The sequence below is a fragment of the Podarcis cretensis genome, assembly GCF_951804945.1.
Source record: "Podarcis cretensis genome assembly, chromosome: 1".
Lineage (NCBI taxonomy): Eukaryota > Metazoa > Chordata > Lepidosauria > Squamata > Lacertidae > Podarcis > Podarcis cretensis.
In genome coordinates, this window is record NC_137170.1 from 114,178,403 (window position 1) to 114,202,409 (window position 24,007).

Consider the following 24,007-nt stretch of genomic DNA (forward strand, 5'->3'; position numbering starts at 1 on the left):
GTAAATGCATAGTAAAAGGTCCACACCATGGGTAGATCTACACACAGGAAAAACCCGCTATAAATAAGTCAGAAATTAAATCATTATAACAAAAGTGTGTGTGTGTGGGGGGGGGGACCTATGTAAAAATATTATAGAAAGGTTTTGTGCTCTCTGACATCATCTGGTGTTGCATGTTTATAACACATTCAAATCACTGTTTTTGACTACTGTAGCTGAGTCCCATGTCTCAAACCATTTGTGAGCTGATTTTCAAGATAATTAGTACTTTACTTTGTGACTTTTCATAGAGTATTTGTGAACACTGAAGACATTACCAGTGTCTGAAGCAGATCATGTTTGGGCTATTAATGTAAAGGCCATAAACTGCGTTGGAGCCTACAAAATGGGTCAGGAATCCCATTGACACCCTTGCTTTGTGATCACTTAAGTTAGGGGTGGGGAACCTTTGGTTGGGTTCCAAGTCCCATCTGCCCTAGCCAGCATGGCCAGCGGTCATGGATAATCAGACTTGGAGTCCAGTGTCAACTGGAGCACCACAGCTTAGCTACTGGCTTAAATATTGCTAGTCCTCCAATGGCTGCCCACACAGTCTTTACAAGGAGTTGCATTTTCAGCTCTCTATAGCATTCCTTATCCAAAACTGACACTCATTCCCCCACCCCTGTAGGCTCGTTCTCTATAATAACTTTGTATGGCTTGTCTTTTGGCAAATATCCTGTCCTTCAGAAAACCGTTTTTCTTTTCCCCCTCCCCCCTTTTTTGCTGTATGAAGGATTAATTGCTCTAAACATGGGCCATGCTTCTGTGAGTTCAGCAACATCAGTCAATTCCTGCCAAATTAATTTTCTGTTTGTAGTTGGCCCATTAACTGCAATATAAAGCCCCTGTCCCCAGGCTAAAGATGTGCACAACTTTTTAATCTCCCCCCCCCACCGCCCCCAGTGATAGAGCAGGCAAAACAGAGAATAAATACTTCTGCTGTCAACTTCAGACTAGGTTGGTTAGAACTGGGCAATTTTCCAACCTTATTGTTTAGGTGATGGGCAGGCTGTAAATACTTCACTTTCACAAGTTAAGCTCATAAATTATTAGTTTCAGGCTTGTCTCTCTAAAATATTTGGTGTCAAACCTCTCCTGGAGAACAGAATAACATTACCATCCTCAGAATATGATATCTTTGTTTTTTTGTTTTTGTTTTAAGCTTGTAGTAACTTACTGATTGTTCCTAGCCATGATGGGAGGTGGGAGCGGGAGCTGGAAGTTTTGTTTTTTTAAACAGCTGTGGGGGGCGATTCCAGCTGAAGAAGGGTGGAAATGGTTTAGAATACATATAGTGCAATACCCCCTTACCCCCTGATATATTATAGATGAAAATAGGGACACTTTCACTTCCTCTTAATGTCCCACTTGTAGATCAGATGCTGTTGCGGACATGGGCATTTATAAGCAAGAAGCAGTAACCCAGTAACAGTTCTGCTAGGAAATATTATTAGGGAGGAGAACGGGAGAAAAAACAAACAAACTATTGGTCTATGACTCAATTCGGAATGTGAATTATTCACGCATGGAGCTTGAAAAATCAAAGAAATCAATTCAGAGTTTGTCCACACAAAAGGCCTTGTTTTTGTAGTTTCTAAAATGATGCATTCAGGGAGCAGAGTGTTAGGTTGTAGTCATTGGGTGTAATGGATGGTGAGAGGGAGAATGGGTGAGTAGTTGTATGAATAGCATGTTTTATGCTGTTTGGGATTTTACATTATGATTCATTGTAGTGCTCTCTGGTGTTATTTACTGTATATTGATATCTTGGTTTTTTATGTGATTAGGCTATCAGATACATATGAATCTTTTGGGTTTTATTTTTTACATTCTTTTTGTTGTACTTACTGTGTGTGTGCCTTCAGCCTAAGGGTTAGAACCAGCCTCACTTAACCCCAGTCTTCTAAGCATTCCATTCTTCAAAACTCTATAATTGTCACATTGAAATTGTCATAAAGTCATAGTTACTCCTGCCATTTACCCGAGCACCATTTTTATCAGAGCAACTGATGAAGGCAGAAGCAAAATATTGATAGAGGAATTAAGAAGTTCTCTTTTGCTCATCACTGTGTGTGTGTGGATTGTAAACTGCTTCATGATTTCCAGATAGTAAAAGTATTCTATAAACAGAAATAATAAGATTTTACTAATTGTAATTCACAGTTTCATTGTTTGACACATATATAGATTGTCTTGTAGGTTAAAAACCATTAACACACATGAATATACACCACTAGATTTGTCACTGCTAGCTTACAGTTGTGTCTAGTTTAAACGTGACTCCGTTGAAAATAATTGTGTTTGAGGTCATAAGCTGACATAAAGGTTCTGTGTGTGGTGTTTGATCCATATCCATAATATCTCATTCATAGATGCAATTGATGAATTCACACATTTGACCCAGTCACTAGTGTGATTTGTAAGTTGTAAGTTTATGGATCGTCTTGCCTTGATATATAGTGAATTAAAATTAATTATTGAGCTAAAACTGGCTTTAAAAACCCAGATATATGCAATATTCAGTACATGGAATTGGGGCATGCAAAACTGGACGTTTTCCTTATAGGATTAATTCAGTTTACTGTGCTGTTGTAATAAAATAATAGCATAAACCTAGGGTTCCCAAACTGTGGCCCCTGGACCACTGATGATTCATGAGCTTCAGTCAGATGACTGGAGGTATTTCTGGTTGAAGATGGGAGATGATATATCCATCACACTAAATATTCAAATTAATGTTTTGTCAATTTTTACTGCTTCTTCTCTTTCTTATATATTGCATTTTACGATAACATGCAACTGAAAACCATGCAGCATTGAGCACAGCACATTGCAATTGTTACAACAGGAAGAAAAATGATTAAGTGGTTCACCAAGACCCTCAGCAATTTTCAAGTGGTACAAGGAGGGAAAGGTTCAGGAACCACTGGTATAAAATCATAAGGAAGAGGTAGAAGAACAAAATCTGTAATTTACTGCACATGCTTCAGCTGTGTGCCTTGGATCTGAAGGATATGCATGCCTTCTTTATGGTCCAGCTCTCACTTCCATACATCACTACTGGGAAAACCATGGCTTTAACTATATGGATCTTTGTTGGCAAGGTGATGTCTCTGCTTTTTAAGACGCTGTCTAGGTTTGCCATCGCCTTTCTCCCAAGGAGCAGGCATCTTTTAATTTCGTGACTGCTGTCACCATCTGCAGTGATCATGGAGCCCAAGAAAGTAAAATCTCTCACTGCCTCCATTTCTTCCCCTTCCATTTGCCAGGAGGTGATGGGCCCAGTGGCCATGATCTTTGTTTTTTTGCTGTTGAGCTTCAGACCATATTTTGCACTCTTCTCTTTCACCCTCATTAAAAGGTTCTTTAATTCCTCCTCACTTTCTGCCATCAAGGTTGTGTCATCTGCATATCTGAGGTTGTTGATATTTCTTCCGGCAGTCTTAATTCCGGCTTGGGATTCATCCAGCCCAGCCTTTCGCATGATGAATTCTGCATATAAGTTAAATAAGCAGGGAGACAATATGCAGCCTTGCCGTACTCCTTTCCCAATTTTGAACCAATCAGTTGTTCCATATCCAGTTCTAACTGTAGCTTCTTGTCCCACATAGAGATTTCTCAGGAGACAGATGAGGTGATCAGGCACTCCCATTTCTTTAAGAACTTGCCATAGTTTGCTGTGGTCGACACAGTCAAAGGCTTTTGCATAGTCAATGAAGCAGAAGTAGATGTCTTTCTGGAACTCTCTAGCTTTCTCCATAATCCAGCACATGTTTGCAATTTGGTCTCTGGTTCCTCTGCCCCTTCGAAATCCAGCTTGCACTTCTGGGAGTTCTCAGTCCACATACTGCTTAAGCCTGCCTTGTAGAATTTTAAGCATAACCTTGCTAGCGTGTGAAATGAGTGCAATTGTGTGGTAGAAAAGAATTTATACAGGTCCAATAAATATATTGTGAGTTCTCTGTGTTTCCAGCTCTATTTTATTACGTCTTGTAAAAGCTTTCACAGATTCCATTCCTTCTTTGCTGAAATTGGGATTATATTTAATTCATAGCAGGAGCTGCTAGTATAATAACAAGATTCAGTCTTTCAAAAATTCTAGTGGCTAGGGATGGCAGCTGGCACAATAATGTAGCACTGGAGCAAATGAGTGAGGAATTGCTATGTTATATCAAAAGCAAACAATCCCACAGCATCACACAAGAATCTTCACACCAAAGCATTTATCACCTTTTCAGTTTTTCAAAAACTGAGCTTTTTCGTTGTTGTATTCTTGTGGGCTACATGTGTCTACTAACGTTAAACCAAACAGAATTTGTACATATATGGGGAGAGTTCACCACAGAACAAAAAGATAATTGGATCATGTAAATAATGTCTTACACTAATTGATGGGGCAATTTTACACTTGCTGATAAATCACATGATTGGTTTTTTTTTTTTTAATTTAACATAGAACCTTCTGAAAAGTAGACTATAATCCAGGTTGTATGGAGCTAGGGATTGTTTACAACATGCATATTACCAAGGCAAAATAAAAATAAGCTGCACTTTCAAGTCAAAAAGGTATCGTGCATCCACCCACCACTCCCAATGCTGTTGGGAGTATGTGAATCTTCTGAAACAGAATGGGGAGGTGATATGGGAGAGGGCTTCAACCTGGAGGGAGAAACTGGTGAAAATCCATTCATGGCAGCCTCCATCCTTTTATGAAACTTTGAATTTGCAGTAGCCCGTGCACAGCGGAATGATGAGGAGTACGTGCCACATACTCTATATTACTTTATTTACACTTCAAAGCTGGTAGATTACAGAAAAACATCTTGCCTCTGCCGGAGCAGAGAAAGCATCCTCTCTCCTCTAAAGCACGGAGAGAACTGCAACGAACAGTGAAAAACAGGAAACCAGTGTACGTCACATCCAGTCTCCTTTCCCGTGAGAAACCCAACAGCAACTGACTGTGGAATGTAAACACCTGTCTCGCGACAAGCACTTCGCTGCACAGTGAAAGAGAGCAGAAACCAACATCCTCCCCCTTTCTGTGAACATCACTGGGCAGCGTGTTCGTACAATATCAGTACAAACCCAACTTCTGCACATAGGTACAGTGTTGATCCCTTGATACAATCTTGGACAATACATCAGCAGGAATTTCATTACCTGGCATATAGGACACTGTTACGAGTCCCTTCTGAATACGTTCCCTAGCATGTTGCACCTTCAATTGCAAGTGCTTCGTGCTTTGCTTACAACCTTCAGAATTTAGCAAAGCCAAACATGCTTTGTTGTCCTGGTAAACCTGGATTGGACATTTGACAGGAATTTTCATGTCTTTGCACAATTGTAACAACCATTCACAATCTTTAAGTGAATAAGACAGTGCATTCAGTTCAGCTTCACAAGTACTTAAGCTAACTGTTGTTTGCTTCTTGCATGACCAATCAAATAGACCCTGATTGTACATGTAGCAAACTCTAGACGTGCTTTTCCTGTCTGTAGTGTCACTTCCAAAACTTGCATCTGCAAATATCTCAAGACCACCAGACTTCTGATTGTTAAATCTCAGTCTGTAATGCATAGTGCCTTTCAAATAGCGCGCTATGCGTTTCAGAGCTTTCCAATCCTTAACAGTAGGATTGTTGACTTGTCTGCTTAGCAAACTACAGCTAACAGCAATGTCTGGTCTTGAACATCTGGCAATGAAGTTTAGCTTGCCTAGCACACTTCTGTACAGTGTAGTGTCAGAAAATGCTTCTTCAGTGTCATCTACCTGATAACCTGTTGTCATCGGTGTGTCTACAGGGTTAGCATCCATCAGGTTTAGTTTGCTTAACACATCAGCAATTTTCCGTGACTGGTGTACTAGAATGTTACCATCTTGATCTCTCTCTATTTCCAGAGATAGGTAGTTGTTTACCTCACCAAGATCTTTCATGTCAAAGTGTTCTTTCAGTTGAGCTAGGGCGTTATTGTACATTGTGACATCTTCCCAAAAGAATAAAATATCATCAACATAAAACAAACAATACGGTTTCTTTTGCCCCTCCTCTTTGATAAATACACATGGATCAGCTTTCCCTTGCTGAAAACCTAGAGAAAACAATACCTCAGTGAGTTTTGTGTGCCAACACCGTGCACTTTGTTTGAGACCATAAAGATAGATAGATAGATAGATAGATAGATTCTTTATTGTCATTACACAAGTGCAACATTGCACAGTGCAACGAAATTGGATGTCATCCCTTAAAAAAACAACAAAAGCAAAACAGCAACAACAACCAAACAAACCACATTCCAGCCACACCCACACCCACACCCATCAAACTCCCAGGTCACACTATCGAGTTACAGCATTCAAAAAGGCCACAGCTCTTGGATAGAAACTATTTTTCAGTCTATTTGTCCTTGACTTGATGTTTCTATATCTCCTGCCAGAAGGCAGTAGTGCAAACAGACTGTATCCCGGGTGAGATGCATCCTGCAGGATGTTGTTTGCTTTCCTAAGACAACGGGAACCGTACAGTTCTTCCAAAGATGGGAGAGGATGACCAATAATCCTTTGGGCTGTGGTTATGACCTTCTGGAGCACCTTCTTCTCCCTAGCTGTACAACTGGAGAACCAAGCACAAATACAGTATGTGAGAATGCTCTCTATGGAGCCTCGGTAGAAGGACACCAGCAGTTTCTCACTCAGATTGTTCTTCTTTAAAAGTCTGAGGAAATAAATTCTCTGCTGAGCCTTCTTCACCAGAGCAGTGGTATTTGCGCTCCAAGTCATGCCCTGATCGATAGTCACTCCCAAAAACCTGAATTCCGCCACCCTCTCCACCCGTTCCCCGTTGATATACAAGGGCTGAATGACCGCCTTTTTTGTCCTGTAATCCATCACCAATTCCTTGGTCTTAGCTGTATTAAGAGCCAGATTGTTCTCTCCACACCAAACACAGAGCCGCTCCACCTCGTCCCGATAGGCGGACTCATCCCCTCCTGAAATGAGCCCCACCACCGTAGTGTCATCAGCAAACTTGATGATTTTGTTGCTGGAATAGATGGCTGTACAGTCATACGTATAGAGAGTAAAGAGCAGGGGACTCAACACACAACCCTGTGGTGAGCCGGTGTTAAGGCTAAGGGCTTTGGACATATGTGACCCTACTCTAACCCTCTGAGAACGTTCTGACAAAAAATCCAAAACCCAGAGACAGGTGGAGTTGGAGAGTCCAATCGCCTCTAGCTTGGACACCAGTCTATGGGGAGGATAGTGTTAAAAGCAGAGCTAAAATCCACAAACAGCAGCCTCACATAACTCCCCGGCTGCTCCAGATGGGACAGAGCAGCATGGAGAGTGGTGGTGATAGCGTCTTCTGTGGATCTATTTGCCCTGTATGCAAACTGGTAGTTGTCAAAAATTGGTGGAAGACAGGAAATAATGTGACGGCGCACCAGTTTCTCAAAGCACTTCATGATGATTGGAGTCAGTGCAACTGGTCTGTAGTCATTCAAACTACTGATTGTGGGTTTTTTAGGCAGAGGAACAATAGTTGACGACTTCAGGCAGGGTGGGACAATAGACTGGTGTAAGGACTTGTTGAAGATCTTAGTAAAGACCCTCGCCAGCTGATCCGCACAGCCCTTCAACACCTTTCCAGTGATGCCATCAGGTCCAGCAGCCTTCCTCGGATTCACCATCCTCAATACCTGTCTCACCTCGTGCTCCTCTACAGTGAATGAGGGGCCCCTATGGGCTGGTGGCTGTAATACCGACGTCTCAGGTGGCTCCCTCTCGAAGCGAGCAAAGAAGAGGTTAAGCTCCTCCGCCAGCAAAGGGTCACCGTCGACAGCACCAAGGTTAGGTTTATAGTTGGTAATATGCTGAATCCCCTGCCACATCTGTCTTGTGTTGTTGCTCCTTAAATTATCCTCAATCCTCTGTCTATAATCCAGTTTCGCCCGTCGAATACCCCTCTTCAAGTTTGCTCTTGCCACACTGTAAAGCTGCACCTCGCCCGACCTGAAAGCCCTGTTTCTTTCCCGCAACAGGCATTGGACCTCTCTATTCATCCAGGGTTTCTGATTGGGGTAAAACCGGATGGATTTATTTACTGTGACAGTGTCTGTGCAGTGATTGATATAGCACAGAACTGCCGCCGTGTGCTCCTCCAGGTCTGAACGATCGAAAATATCCCAATTGGTTCTCTCAAAACAGTCCTGCAGCTGGTGAATAGCACCTTCAGGCCAGATTTTAACAGTCCTTGATATTGTGGGAGCCCGTTTCCTGAGTGGGATATATGCTGGTACCAGGAACAGAGACATATGGTCGGACTGGCCCAAATGTGGCAACTGTAAAGCCCTATAGCCGTGATTTACATTCGAATAAACTTTATCCAGTGTCTTGTCCCCTCTTGTGGGACATTTCACATGCTGATAGAGCGTTGGGAGCACTGTTTTAAGTTCAACATGGTTGAAGTCTCCCGCAATGATGTGCACAGCTTCAGGATACTTGTCTTGCTGGCTGCTGATAAGGCTCTGCAGGCATCCCAAAGCCAAGTTGGCATTAGCATCTGGTGGCACGTACACACCAGTTAGCATAACAGCTGTGAACTCCCTAGGGAGATAGGCTGGTCTACATTTAACAGCTACAAATTCCAAATCTGGTGAACAGTGACTGCCCACAGTCTTAGAATTTTTAGACCAGCACTTGTTCACATATACACACAGCCCCCCTCCTTTGGTTTTTCCGAAGTCCATGCTTCGGTCATGACGATGTACCGCACAGCCTTCCAACTGAATAGCTATGTCTGGTATGGACGGTTGAAGCCATGTTTCAATGACAAATAAAACGCAGCAATCTTTTACAAGGCTGTTCTTTGCTGCCTGCAGCCTCAATTCATCCATTTTGTTGGCAAGAGATCTCACATTAGCAAGAAATATGCTAGGGAGTGGTGGTTTAGATGGACTCCTCTGCAATCTTACCAGGACGCCGGCCCGACAACCCCTCCTTTGCCTCCTGTCTCTACGCCGCCTTCGCCTCCTCCCTGGAGGCATAGTAATCCATGGAGAGCCCGGTGGCCTGGCTACTCCCACAGGAACGGTATCTGGGCGAAAATAATCAGCTCTTACAGCTTGTTCACACTGTAACCCGACCTTCAGAAGTTCCTGCCTGCTGTAAATCTTTCTTGCCCGGCCAGACATACTCAGAACAAGTAAAAATAAACAAAAACAAAACGCTGAAAAACAAAGGGAGAGCACTAAGCCACAGCGTCTGTGCGCACCGCCATCTTGGCTGACAGTTGATGACAGTTGATAGATGATAGATCTAAATAATCAGCTCTTACAGCTTGTACACACTGTAACCCGACCTTCAGAAGTTCCTGCCTGCTGTAAATCTTTCTTGCCCGACCAGACATACTCAGAACAAGTAAAAATAATAAAAAACAAAACAAAACGCTGAAAAACAAGGGAGAGTACTAAGCCGCAGCGTCTATGCGCGCCGCCATCTTGACTCTAGATGAGGGACTTTTTCAGAGCACAAACAAATCCCTGTTTTACCTGTACGCCATCAGGTGGAAGCATATAAAGAGATTCACCTAGAGATCCGTACAGAAAAGCTGTATTCACATCGTGGTGACTAATGTGTAAATTCTCCTCTGCAGCTAGCTTGAGCATAAGTCTAATGCTCTCATACCTCACTGTGGGTGAGTAGGTCTCGTGATAGTCTTCACCTGGTACCTTTGCAAAACCTCTGGCTACCAATCTGGCTTTGTGTCTGACTATCTTGCCATTTTGATCAGTCTTCGCTTTGAAGACCCATTTGCTTCCAAGCAGTTTCATTCCTGGAACTACTGGAACAAGTTCCCATGTTTTGTTCCTTTCCAAGGAATCAAGCTCAGCCTTCATGGCATTTAACCATGGCTCAGCTTCCTTTGAATCCAAATCCTGGATTTCTTGGAAACTTGAAGGTTCAAATACCTTTTTGGAGCTTTTAACAGCTGTTACTGCTATCTTAGCAAACTCATCAGCAAATCTCTTTGGAGGTCTGCCTTTTGTGGCTCTCTGTGACCTACGAATTAGCCTTAGGTCTTCAACACTCTCCTCTTCCTTCTTAGGAGAAAAGTGACCTATTGTGAGCAATGGTTCCTCCAATTCTTGATCAGAGCTTTCAGAGGGTCGCATAGAGGCTTTTGCACTCTTGAAATCCTCTGAATCACCTGATTCAGTTTCAGACTCAGTATCAGAACCTTCATCAGTGGGTGTGGGTTGTTGCGGTTGCTTTTGACTATCCTCAGTCTCATCACTGTCATCAGGATAACATTGGAAAATTCCCACATTCTCCCCCCACTTGGCATTGTACTCAACACTTCTTGTGAGCTTAATTGTCTTAGAGTCAGTCATCATTATTCTGTGAGAACCTTTCTGATAACCTAGAAAGATACCATGCAAACCACGCTTGTCTAACTTGGAGTTTTGTGGTGAGTGAACCCACATGTCAGAACCAAAAATTTTCATGTGTTTGATGTATGGCTTTTTGCCAAACATCTTCTCATAGGGGGTACAACCAATCGCTGAAGATAACCTGCGATTATAACTGTAAGTGAAACACGAGAGAGATTCGGCCCAATAACTCTCTGGAAGATTGGCATCATGCAGCAAGGTTTTTAACCCTTGAAGCAATGTTTGATTTGCCCTCTCGCACAGTCCATTCTGCCATGGCGAGCGAGGACTAGACAAATCGTGTTGAATTCCTTTCTCAGACAGAAAAGCTTCAAACTGCTGAGAAGTGAATTCCCCCCCGCGATCAGTGATAAGAATTTTTAACTTCTTACCATGCACATTTTCCAACCAAGCACAGAATTCCTTGAACCTTGGAAAAGCCTCTGATTTCTGCTTGAGATTATACACATAAACATACCTGGAAAATGCATCAATGAGAACCATGAAGTACCTGTTTCCACCCAAAGAGGGCGCTAGTGGTCCAACCAAATCAGCATGAACAATTTGGTATGGTTCTGTAGCTTGCCTACTAGACACCTTACCTTTCGCAGCCATTTTCACCTTGTTTGCTGCGCATGCCTTGCACTTCATGTGGTACCTGCAGGGTTTAATAGTCATACCTTCAACCAAGGCAGGCATTTTAGATACTGCCTCAAAATTCAAATGACCAAATTTTCGATGAAAATCATGAATACATCCTGCATGCAAACTTTCGTCAGTACCTGCAATGCAACAAGTGTCATCCTGCACAACATCATCATAATACAAAGCATACAAACGATCAACATATTCAGCATGCAATACATAATCATTTTTCTTTGTGATGATGCACTTTTTGTTCTTAAAGGAAACGTCAATTTTCTGCTCATTCAGCTGTCCAACGCTGAGCAGATTATGTTTGGCATCTGGTACATAAAGCACATCTTTTATCGATAAGTCCAAACTGTGAAGAACAACAGTTCCGTAGCCTTTACTGGGGATTGTGTGGTCATCTGCCTGGTGAATTGCACCTTCCTGCGGTGTAAAAGACACGAACAGTCACTTATCGTTGCACATGTGGTGCGTTGCAGCCGAATCAACAACGAAAAAAGATCTAGACGTCTTCTGGACCTTTGCAACCTCTGGAGTGAAGCGTGAGACCATTGCCTTGTGCTGCGTTGTCCTGGACACCGGACCTTCGCCTTTGCCTCGGCCTTTTCCACGCGATGAGCTTTCGCTGCGCTGCTCTGTCTTGGCCCTGGGATATTTGCATTCCTTCTTCATATGGCCTAGACGTCCACACGAGTAGCATTTCACTGCCTTCAAAGCTTTGGCGCCATCTGGTGGTTCCACTGCACTCTGGGATGACGTCTGTGAAGACTCCCCCTTACCCATGCAGCTATCACCCTGGCGGTCTGCTTTATTCTGAATCATGGCAGTATCACAGGCTACTCTGAGCTGAGCAATTGGATCAGCAATCTGAGTGGCCACAGATTCCCCACTTGCATCAGCCAGCCTTCTGCAGCTAGCCATCATGACTCTGGCATTAGCCTTCTGCGTCATCTCTGCTGCTTTAAATCAAGCCGCTTTATACAAGCTGCGTCTGTGCTGCTTCATTCCAAAAGCAAGTTCAAAACAGCCTCTGCCTGTGAGCCTGTGCCACTCTGCTTAACTGCAGCTGCCTCAAACCTCATTCCAAAGGCACTTTTAAAAGGTACTTTCGGTTTTCCCCAGCATAGGAGCTTGTTCCTTTGAGCCTTTGCCTTTGCCCGGCAAAATGGCCATAAAAGTTCAGAGTCCAGCCATAAAGCCATTAATTAGAAGCTGGCAGGCTGCCCGGAGCATGAGCACATACCTCATCAATCATCTTGACGCGCAGAGATATCGTCCGATCCGTCCCTCTGCATTCCTTTGCATTCTTTGCCGGCATTCAGATGACTGCGTCTTTCTGGGCCCATAACCAAGAATGTTGAATTTGCAGTAGCCCGTGCACAGCGGAATGATGAGGAGTACGTGCCACATACTCTATATTACTTTATTTACACTTCAAAGCTGGTAGATTACAGAAAAACATCTTGCCTCTGCCGGAGCAGAGAAAGCATCCTCTCTCCTCTAAAGCACGGAGAGAACTGCAACGAACAGTGAAAAACAGGAAACCAGTGTACGTCACATCCAGTCTCCTTTCCCGTGAGAAACCCAACAGCAACTGACTGTGGAATGTAAACACCTGTCTCGTGACAAGCACTTCGCTGCACAGTGAAAGAGAGCAGAAACCAACACTCCACACATTGCCTCCTCCACTCAGCTTGACATCTCTCTCCACAGATAAGCTTTGCTCCCAAGCATGGCTCTGCCATTGGGTGCTAGGCTCCATGCCTCCTTTATCAATCTGTCTTGTTTATAGCAGCAGTCATATTTGCCCAACCATCCTGGGGAAGGATAGCTCACCTCTTTGACCTATTGACAGCCCACCCTGCTTTTCCAGGTAGGCAGAAAAAGCAGGAGATTTGTTTAAAAGGACCCCACTAATACTGCACAAACTCCCCTGTTTATCCTTTGAACAAATTGAAAATTGTAGTAGTGATGGAGTACTATTGTTGAATGACTTTACTCTCACAATCCAGGCCACAAATGCTTAGGGAGTCTGAAATGTGCCACTTAGGTGTTCTCATATTAAGAGAATATAGTCCAGCAAATGAGAACTTGTGGACTGGTGAATATAAAAAAGAAAGACCTCTTTTGGTGGCCTTGCTGTACAAAGACAGTGTAGCACTAGTATACCAACCCTGGAAGGTGCCATCTTCCTGTTCCTCCTTACTAGTTTAGATGCACCTGTGTGGTGAAATGGTTGTTCCTAAACACCTTCTGGTTCATCTGAAGCAGAACTTTTACATTTCCCCTGATTCTGATCACACACACATATTTAAGCGGGGAACTGTGACCACTCTATTTAGAACAACAAAACAAAGTTAACTTTGTGCAAGTTATAATTGACTGTTTCTCTGAAAATCTAAAATGATGCAGAATGAAGTTTAGCCACCTCTCACTTTTCTATTATGAGCTTCTGATTTGTTTTGCTTTGATGTTAAAGGTCGCCACCAGGTTATTTAGTGGCGATCGGAGTAACATTGTGGAAAAAGCAATCCAGCCCAAGCGTACGGTGGAATTTCAATCCTGCTATATATATTCGAGTTGTCACCTAGGGAAATCTAGACTACAGCCTCCAGTAAAGATCAATTTACCCTCATGGACTCAGTCTCTGGTATAGATTGCATGCATCATTTTTATTAACTACCACACATGTCAGCAAAGGCATAGCAGCACATTACCCATAATCTTTATATTTAATTACATTTAAATTTTTAAGAAAGCAAATAAAGCTGAGTGTGAAATGTGGATTTATGGTGTCTTCTGCACAATACCCTGGCTTTATTAAGCATGCATAGAATAGCCTTCTAAGAATGTAGATGATTTCTATGAGATCTATATCTATATATAGGCAGTACTTAACATTTAAGGCACACTTAGCACCTTGGGTTTTCACAGTAAAATCACCATGCCAAGGTGATCCAAGCAGCAGCAAGACATAGGGCACCACGGATCCATTTACACACGTCTTCCCCTCCTTTGTCATCCATCAGTGCCTTTATCTATGGCAGTGGTTTTGACCTCAGCTGATAGAGCGCAAATATATATTTGTTGACAATTCAGATGATTATAAGTCTGTGAAGGTCTGTCAAGGGAGAGAAGACAAATATGTGGGAATATACATACCTTTGTTCTTCAAAGAATAAAGTAAGGAAAGACCTTTAAAAAGAGAGACAGAAAATAGAGGTGAGGATTGTAAATGTGTGATTCATGTGCTGCTGCTTTTGTTGTTGATATTGTTTCATACATTAGTCTAGGCTCTCCTGGAAGCAGAGCAGTTTGGACAATAACACTTACTAGAAATATCCACTACAATAAAGCATTCTAGGAGTAATAAATATTCATAGTAGTAGCAATTATACATCTACCATAAACACTCTGAACACATGACACAAATGACACAAAGCCCCGTATAAACCATGGCTCACATAATATCTATCACACACACACACACACATAGAGGGAATGTCAGCTGGGGGCATAACAATTGGAGTGCATAAAAATTGGCCATTGTGAACTTTCACCAGGCTTCATGGACACAATATTTATCTTGCTCCATTTGCTTGGCTTAGGGACACGGGTGGTGCTGTGGTCTAAACCATCAAGCTTCTTGGGCTTGCCGATCAATAGGTCGGCAGTTTGAATCTGCACAGTGGGGTGAGCTCTCGTTGCTCTGTCCCAGCTCCTGCCAACCTAGCAGTTTGAAAGCATACCAGTGTAAGTAGATAAATAGGCACTGCTGCGACGGGAAGGTAAACGGTGTTTCTGTGCGCTCTGGCTTCCGCCATGGTGTTCTGTGCGCGAGAAGCGGCTCAGTCATGTTGGCCACATGACTTGGAAAGCTGTCTGTGGACAAATGCTGGCTCCCTCAGACTGAAGCAAGAGGAGCACCACACCCCAAAGTTGAAATCGACTGAACTTAACCATCCAGGGGTCCTTCACCTTTACCTTACCTTGGTTAATGTAGGGAAACAATATTCACCACCATCCTATATTTCCACGGCACTGAGGCTGCATCAGAAGCAGATTCAGAGCTTTGGTTCTGTGACCCAAAGACGGGCGTATTTGCATCACATACACAGCTCGCTCCCATAGTTCAGTCTCAACATATTCAAGTGGCAGGCACTTTTTTCTAAGGAAAGATAATATTGCTTTAATTATTATGTGGGTCTTGAATACAGTTTGAGAAATAGGTTTCTGGTTACATTAAAAACATTGCCGTTTTTCTTTCCTTATCTGGCATGAGCTCCCCCCACCCCACACACTTTGATTTACAATAAGCTTTCTCATAAGGTGAACTATGATCACACAAAGAAAACTTTAATCATCTCAGAGGCCCACAGCACCTCTGAACATTGTGATGCTGTCATGGTAACAAGCAGATCCACACGAGGGACATGGCAGGCTCAAGTTCTGGATTGTGCTGTTTGAGTGAGAAAAGACAACAGCATGTTTAATCTTGGAACCCCAAATGGAGCGGTTTAGAGTTAAAAAAAAAAAAAGCAGCACACTAATCCCAATGCACATTTTTTGTTTATAGGCTTCATCTGAAATGATTTAGCTTCCATCTCAGTCGGTGCGACTGCTGGAAAGAAAGCTGGAGGACAGCAAGAGCGGAAGAAAGCCTCAACCAGGCTGATTAAAGTCTTCCCTCTGAACTACAATGCTGTTGACATCTCCAATGATTTGGGTGAGTTTAAAGCATGCAGCGCTGGAAGGAGACGGCTGTGCACAAACGGAAGAAAAGGCTGGCCAAACCGTAGCAGTAAAGCAGTAAAGGTGGGAAAGCTGGATGGTGGTGAGAGCAAGGAGAAGGAATGGAGTCACATAAGAATGGGCAAATCTGTCAATTTCATTTGCTCATTTTTCCAACTTTAAGTTTGGTTTTCCACATAAATTTTCATTTTAAAAAAATCCTCATGAATATTCATCAGCATTTCAGTGCAAATTTCCCTTAATACACACATTTTCCAAGCAATCTTGCCCCAAACACATAATTCTGCAAAGCAATTTTCCCACATGTAGTGCATTTTGTATATTACGCTTCCCTGCTATATGAGTTGTTATGCACACTTGGCAATAATATTTATATATTTGTATGCAGTACCTGGATGGAGAACTGCACCACAAAAATTTGGATAAGTGTAAATGTCAAAGGATGGCTTTGTTTCAGTCTATGTATTGTTTCAGGAACAGCAAATAAGGTATGTTTGCCTTTAGATGTGAACTCAATTGAATTCCCCTGCCAAGGTGAGGGTGCGGGTGGGGAGATGTCAACTTCAACAAGGGGAAATATGTTTTTAGCAGTTTTTTTTATTATAAAAAGCACACTCTTGAATACATTTAAAATACAGTTGTTAAAAAATGCCAAACACTTGTTGTTTCAAGACATTTGTTATAACTTTTATGTGCTTCATAATAAACTATGGAAGTGTAAGTAGAGTCTTGCTGCATAAGATCAATGGTAGGGTAAAGGTAAAGGGACCCCTGACCATTAGGTCCAGTAGTGACCGACTCTGGGGTTGCGGTGCTCATCTCGCTTTATTGGCCGAGGGAGCCGGCATACAGCTTCCGGGTCATGTGGCCAGCATGACTAAGCCACTTCTGGCGAACCAGAGCAGCGCACGGAAACGCCGTTTACCTTCCCGCTGGAGCTTAACTATTTATCTACTTACACTTTGACATGCTTTCGAACTGCTAGGTTGGCAGGAGCAGGGACCGAGCAGGAGCTCACCCCGTTGTGGGGATTCGAACCGCCAACCTTCTGATCGGCAAGTCCTAGGCTCTGTGGTTTAACCCACAGCACCACCCGCATCCCAAGATCAATGGTAAACTCTGCCAAATCCAGGATCCCATTTTTCTCAATGGTCAGCCAAATGTCCATGGGAAGTTCACAAGCAGGACATGAATGGAAGGGCATTAGATTGCAGATAATTCATATGTTTTCTTCATCATTGCATGAAGCCTGGAACGGTTGAAAGTGCAGTGGTCTTTCTGTGTTTCCGGAAACAACTGAAAAGGACCTGACTGTGGGCAGTAGCCAACTAATGAATCCAAGGACTTCTACTTGTGTAGCAGGACTCCCCCCTTCTCTCCCTGTGTGTGTCCTCAGCCCTCCCCAAAATCTGCTTCAGGCGGTTGGGAGAACCCCTAGAACAGATTTAGGTGAGTGTATGGGGAGGAGAAAACTCAGCACTAGTTTAGCTGCAAATCTATATTTTTAACACTCTGGAGTGACATATAATAACAGGAACAACGGGTATATGGCCTCATCTTCCCAGGAGCATGGCAGCATCAAAGTAGAGCTGAGTCATGAAAAAAGCATTCTCAAACAACAGCTCCCATCATCCTTGACTATTGGTCATGTTGGCTAGGACTGATGGGAGTTGGAATCCAGCAACATGTTGGGGAAGCCTGCCTGCGTAGGAACATAAACGTTGGATCGCTTGATCAGCAATGAGATGATCCATCTCATTCAGCACTAACTAGGACTGCCATGTGTTGTGATTTACAGAGAACAGGACTCTGTTTGAAGAAGGTGTCTATGCGAAGGGGTGTCCAGTTCAAAGAACCCTAAGAAGTGAGAATAGGGGCTTTGAAGTTGCCCATCAACCCTTAGCACTTGGGCAGACTGAGGAGCCCCAACAAAACCTGGTGGGCATCAGGTCGGAGAAGGCTGTTCTTATGAGTAAGGAAAGGCTGTTTCTCACTTTATATCAAAGAATCCAGTTTCTGTTAAAAGGGCAGACCTAAAAGTCCAATTCAGAGTGCTCACTGGCAGCATCTCTCTTAAAGCTCAACAAGCTGGAGGTGCCATTTATTTGTAACTGTGTGTACTCACCGTTGTAGCTGATTCTCCAGCGAGCCATTCCGGTCAGCAGCAGTATAAATTGATTTCCCAGTTCGCACATAGCTTTGGAATAAATGCTGCTGGAACCCAGGTATACCTAGCTCCTGTTCTGCAGCGGCTGCCCAGCAGAAAAACTAATTAATTGTTGTGGCCATGGCAAACAGTGCACGCTGCTCAGGATGTTAAGATCTCTGACTGGGGGGGAAATGCTCCCTAATCTGTACTTTTAGGATATGCTGCCATTGGGCTTGCATAAACATTTGTGACAAATAATTTATAAATATATATTTAAAAAATAAAACGTCAGAGGCATTTCTATGTAAAGCCCCCATTCTTAATTTTGATTTTAAATGTCTCGGCTGAACAGCAGGTGCTCCAGACAGCCACCACACCTCATTTTATTCCTCTAGTACTGAACTATACTGTAGTTATTTCTCATATAAGCCTGTTCCAGATACAGAAAGCTCAAGATAAATGCTCACTTTTCAGTGAGAGCCTCATATTAACATGCTGCCATTTTGCTCCGCGTTATGTTGGTACTAGATACTTTCATGTAAAACAACCACCACCACCAGAAATATTGATGACTAGCTTGATTTGAAATGAGCATTTAATCTCCACAATGCATTTAAAGGAAATTGGCCATGAATTACTTCTGAACATCATAATCTCCCAAAACAAAAGCTCGCCTATCCTAGAAACGTGAATCAAGTTTGTGTTTTGTATCTAATGCAGTTTCACCCACACACATTAGTGTGGGAGTGACTGATTGCTTCAGGTTCCATTTGCGGTGCCTCAAGAAACAAGTTAATGATAAAATAAAATGGAATCTCAGTGTTGATGAAATCCTGGACTGAAAGATAGAGGCGACGGAGGCCTGATCCTTATACGTTACTTTTCTGGTGGTGGCGGTGGCTGGATGCAGTGGTGCACTGGAAGAATCCTGGAAAGGCAGAGGTCTTGTGAGTGGGTGTTCCCATGCCCAAGAGAGAGGTCAACTGCCTGTTCTGGATAGAGTGGAACACCCTCTGCAGGAGCAGGTGCACAGTCTGAGAGTGCTTCTTGATCTATCACTTAGAGGTCCAAGTGATGTCTGTGTCCAGGAGTGCTTTTTGCCAGCTCTGGCTGGTAAGACAGCTGTGACTGACAGCTGGACTATGACAGCCTGACCACAGTGGTCCATGCATTGGTAACTTTATAGTTTGGTTAATGCAGACCTCCAAGTGTCCCTATTTTCCAGGGACAGTCCTGGATTTTCAGAAGCCGTCCCGGTTTCTTATTTGATCCTGGAAATCCACTCCACTTCCCAGTGGGGAGGAGTTGTAGTGGACTGTGTGGTCACCCACTCCCCTCCAGGGGCGGGGGACTTATCATAGTCCCCTGCTTTTACTTATGGCAGAGAAATGTTGGAGAGTATGGAGTTATGCAACCCGCGAGCCAAGGAGATAAGTAACCAAACAACCTTCAGAAGACATATGAAGGCAGCCCTGTTTTTTAATGTTTCATGTTTTCTTCTGTTTTTATATATGTTGGAAGCTGCCCAGAGTGGCTGGGGCAATCCAATCAGATGGACGGGGTTGTTGTTTAGTCGTTTAGTCGTGTCCGACTCTTCGTGACCCCATGGACCAGAGCACGCCAGGCACTCCTGTCTTCCACTGCCTCCCGCAGTTTGGTCAAACTCATGTTTGTAGCTTCGAGAACACTGTCCAACCATCTCGTCCTCTGTCGTCCCCTTCTCCTTGTGCCCTCCATCTTTCCCAGCATCAGGGTCTTTTCCAGGGAGTCTTCTCTTCTCATGAGGTGGCCAAAATATTGGAGCCTCAGCTTCAGGATCTGTCCTTCCAGTGAGCACTCAGGGCTGATTTCCTTAAGAATGGAGAGGTTTGATCTTCTTGCAGTCCATGGGACTCTCAAGACTCTCCTCTAGCACCATAGATGGACGGGGTACAAATAATAAAATTCTTATTCTTATTATGGAATAGGACATCTTTCATTAGAGAAATGATGGTGGGTATGTTAGTGTGGTTTTTAGCTGGGAAGCTTCAGCTAGTGAAGACCGCTCACAGGAGCAGATTACCGGCAACATGTTACCCCACTGCTGAGAAAGCTGCACTGGTTGCTGATTTGCTACCATGCCCGCTTCAAGTTTCTTATGTTAATTCACAAAGCCCCGAACAACTTGTGCCCAACAGCTTGGAGAACCGTCTGATCCCTTATGGTCCACTTTGATCACTGAGATCCTCTGAGAGGGTACTTCTGGTGGTTTTCCACACCCCTGAGGTTCAGTTGGCCTTCACTGCAGACCGAGCCTTTAGTGTGGTAGGCCCTACCCTGCCTACCACAAGGAGTTTGTCAGAAACCATCCCTCCCTTCCTTCAGATGTCTTTTGAAAACTTCTTTGTTTAGACAGGCCTTTCCAGCACGAATTTTCTTCTTTAATCCAATCAGTATTGATGCTTGCCATGATTTTTTTAGAGATAATTTTTACATATTCTATCCTGCTTTGCTTTATTTATGAAAGTACAGATTATAAATTCATTTGTAAATAATTGAGTACTACAAGCTATTTTGAGCATTATTCTTTGATATTCTTTTGCAAGGAATTGATCTTTTGCAAGGAATTGAACTTCCTTGATATTAATATCAGGCAATCACTTTTTGTACACAGTTTTAGAACCTGCTAAAGCCAGTTGGATAGAGCGTGGTGCCGATAACACCAAGGTTGCAGGTTCGATCCCCATAAGGGACAGCTGCATATTCCTGCATTGCAGAGGGTGGACTAGATTATCCTTGGGATCCCTTCCAACTCTATGATTCTATGATATGCCAGTGCTGGGTGGAGCCAGAGTATCTAATGAGAATTTCACCTATGTACAGTAAGCTAGTTTCTATTCACACTCCTTTCTATCCGGACAAGGAAAAGGCCTTGTCAGAGTTCAATGACACATTCTGGCCAGGCAGAGCCAGTGAGGTCTGTGGCCTGGGGACACTTCTGAGGGCCAGATACAAAGGATTGAAGGGCCATACCTGCCCACACCCTGGGCCTGAGGTTCCCCACCCTTGAATGCCAGTCTTACAGTGTAGCACCCTGCTTGTGGTTAACGCTTAGCTGGAATGAAATATTCAACGCAGCAATAGAGAAATTAAAATAGTAATTTATTTGTCAGACAAATAAATATGAGGCACAGTGGTATATGGTTACCAAGCTCTGGCCTGGCCTCTTGCCATTCTGGCCAGCACTTATATTTCCTTAATCCAGCCCCCTTGCTCCTCCTGTGGCTGCCTCTGTCCAATCAGCCTGGTTGAAATTCCTATTGGCTGTTTGCTAGAGCCAATCACAAAAGATACACCCATTTCCTTCTTGCCCTTTTATGGAAATCAAAAAGCTATATATTCTTCTATCTATAAATGACAAATAAGTAGTAATATATCTTACATGTGTCTCAACAAGGAATCTTAATTACCAGCTCACCTCTTGCCCTCCTTGCCCTATTGCCTTCCAAAACAGATAATTAATCTTGAATTTTTATCTTATGCATATGTCAAAGATTGAGTTCACATCAACATTGAGAGATCTCCTTCATTTGAAGGTTTCTAAACAAAAGGCCTGACAACCATATATCAGGAGTGCTCGATTGGCGTCTTCTGTCTGGCAAGGGGCTTGGCTGGTGCCTGACTTAATTTCAGGATAGTTACAACTCTTACAACTATATGAAATAAGAATCTAGCATTTCTTAAATCCTTTGCATAATTATATTTAAACTAATATATTTAATACATAAACAACCTTTTAAAAGGAAAATAAATCTTAAAAGGATCTTAGTTTAAGAAAGAAACAGCTTTAGAAAAAGTCTTCCCAGAAAATGTTCTCTTTCTACCAGCTAGATGCTTTTTCACTGCTCTTGACCTTCTTAACCTTAGGAAGAAGATATGGCTCATTTTACTATTTATCCACCCTTAATTTGTAGGGTCAGTGTAACCTTGGCTGTCAGCCTGTAATTCCCTTTTTACGACTTTGAGAATTGTTTTCTGCTATAAATCAGGGGGGCCCCTTGTCTAGGAGTAAAAATATCTTGCCAAGGTTTTTAGGCAACTGGTCTTCTGCCTGGCATAAAATATTTGAAAATCATTAAGTTTTTCTTAAAATACAAGCCCTGATTAAACATATAAGCTTTAATAAAAATGCAGGCTTATGATTAGATGCCTCAACAGCTGCACTTCAGCTTTTCATAAAGTTGCCTTTTCATTCCGAGCGACGCCACAGACTGCTACTGCTTGTCCAGTTGCTCCTACATTTCTGTCAAAATGAATATATTTCACAGTTCATCAAGGGTTAACTATTCAGTTGGCTGGAGAAGGACGAGGGGCAAAACAACTCCATATGTGGACCATGAAGGAAGAGGTGAAATTATATGTACTGTTCCCTACAGCTCCTCTGTTATATTATTCTCCACAGCGCTTCCCCAAATTTATTGAGCTATTTCACTCGGCACATAAAAATCCCTCTTTCGGCTGTGCGCTGAGGTCTGCAAATAAAATAGAGCCTGAATCGGAAGAGGAAAGCACTTGGTTCCCCCCCACCCCTCAAAAAAACACGGTGCAGGCATTGCAATGCCGCACATAGAATAAGTTTGTGAATATTTTCTAAAGGCAGGACCATGCTTGGGGCTATATCTGAACTCATCATTGCCAACCGCCCAGCTGACAGACCTGCTGGAGTATTCATGGGGTGCCCAAAAGCCACCATAACAGTGTGACTGCCAATCTATCATTCTACTAACTCAAAGTTGCAGTTTTACTGTCATGCAGTGGATTAATTTAGCTCTGCAAAGGGGAGAGCCTGTGTTCTGTCATGGGCAGTGAAAGGATTGAGCCAACATTTCAGCATCCTGCCTTGGTCCTCTGTCAAAAGAAAACAGCAGGGGAAGGTGAGGTGGGCCTCTGCTTCCCCTGGAGAAAAAGTGATTTAGGAGTAGATTTGTTACCTTTTATATACGTACACATGAGTATCAGACACCATTCTCTTTGGTTCCGATCCTGCCTAAGACCAGGCCTTTGGTGAAATGAATGAGAGACTTGTTTCACTAAGGGGCTGAGGTTTCTGACCCCAGCGACAGTAGGTTTGAGATATTTGTGACACTCTTGATCCTTGGAGAAAACACTTCTCGCTGTGCTGCCATACAGGTGTGAGCAATTGACCCTGGACAGCCATTCTTTATTGGTTTTTATTTTGTCAGATGCTCTTTCACTTTAGCTATTACAAGGAGTAATCGCTGCAGACAGGCAGGGCTGAGATGATTGGCTGTTACCTCTTTTTTCCAGAGTATCACAATCATGCGCTGGTTGGAATTGGCTTTGCAGCACAACAGCTGTCTTACGTTTTCTGAAATAAAAAATCTGAACATTTCAGTTTCTTTAAACACATTACTTACTCCATTCATAAAATTAAGATTCTGCTTTCATTTATGTGTAACTTCTATTTTTTAAATTAATTTGATATGAATGTAAACAATACTGAGCTATATAGACCATTGGTGCAACTCGATATAAGGCAGCTTCCTATGTTCCTAATTTTGGTGAGTGTAACTAACAAGGTGATCTGTGTGTGAATTCAGGAGATCACCACCATTGATGTTTAGTGAGCAAATTAATAATCTGTTGGGTAACACACACAAAGCAATTCTTCATTCCCATCCTAATCACTACTGGGATTTTTATCTGGAGAACTAAACTTAGTTTAAATTTCTACTGGTCCACTAATGTTGCTTCAGTGATAATATTTAATAATTTATTTTTATTTCTGTTTATATTGATTTAAGAGTTTTCTTATTCTAGAGTTATTAAAACATTCAAGATTAGGCAGGCTGATGGGAGTTCAAAGGTGAACCATAAATAGCTTGTTGAATTTATTTTTTTTAAGAATAACGTTACAGAAATCTCTGTGTTCACAAGACTGTTACCTGCAATTATCCTGTCTTTGATTCAGCAGTGAGGGAA

General features: G+C 42.8%; 1 long non-coding RNA gene across 1 annotated transcript in view; it reads left to right on the forward strand.

Moving 5' to 3' along the window:
- The first annotated feature begins 1,666 nt into the window (after positions 1-1,666).
- Positions 1,667-24,007, forward strand: part of LOC307220518 — a 99,432-nt gene continuing 77,091 nt past the window's right edge. The window contains exons 1-2 of the long non-coding RNA XR_013840901.1: positions 1,667-1,711; positions 15,701-15,850. This is a non-coding gene — a long non-coding RNA (uncharacterized lncRNA). The remainder of the gene's footprint in view (positions 1,712-15,700; positions 15,851-24,007) is intronic.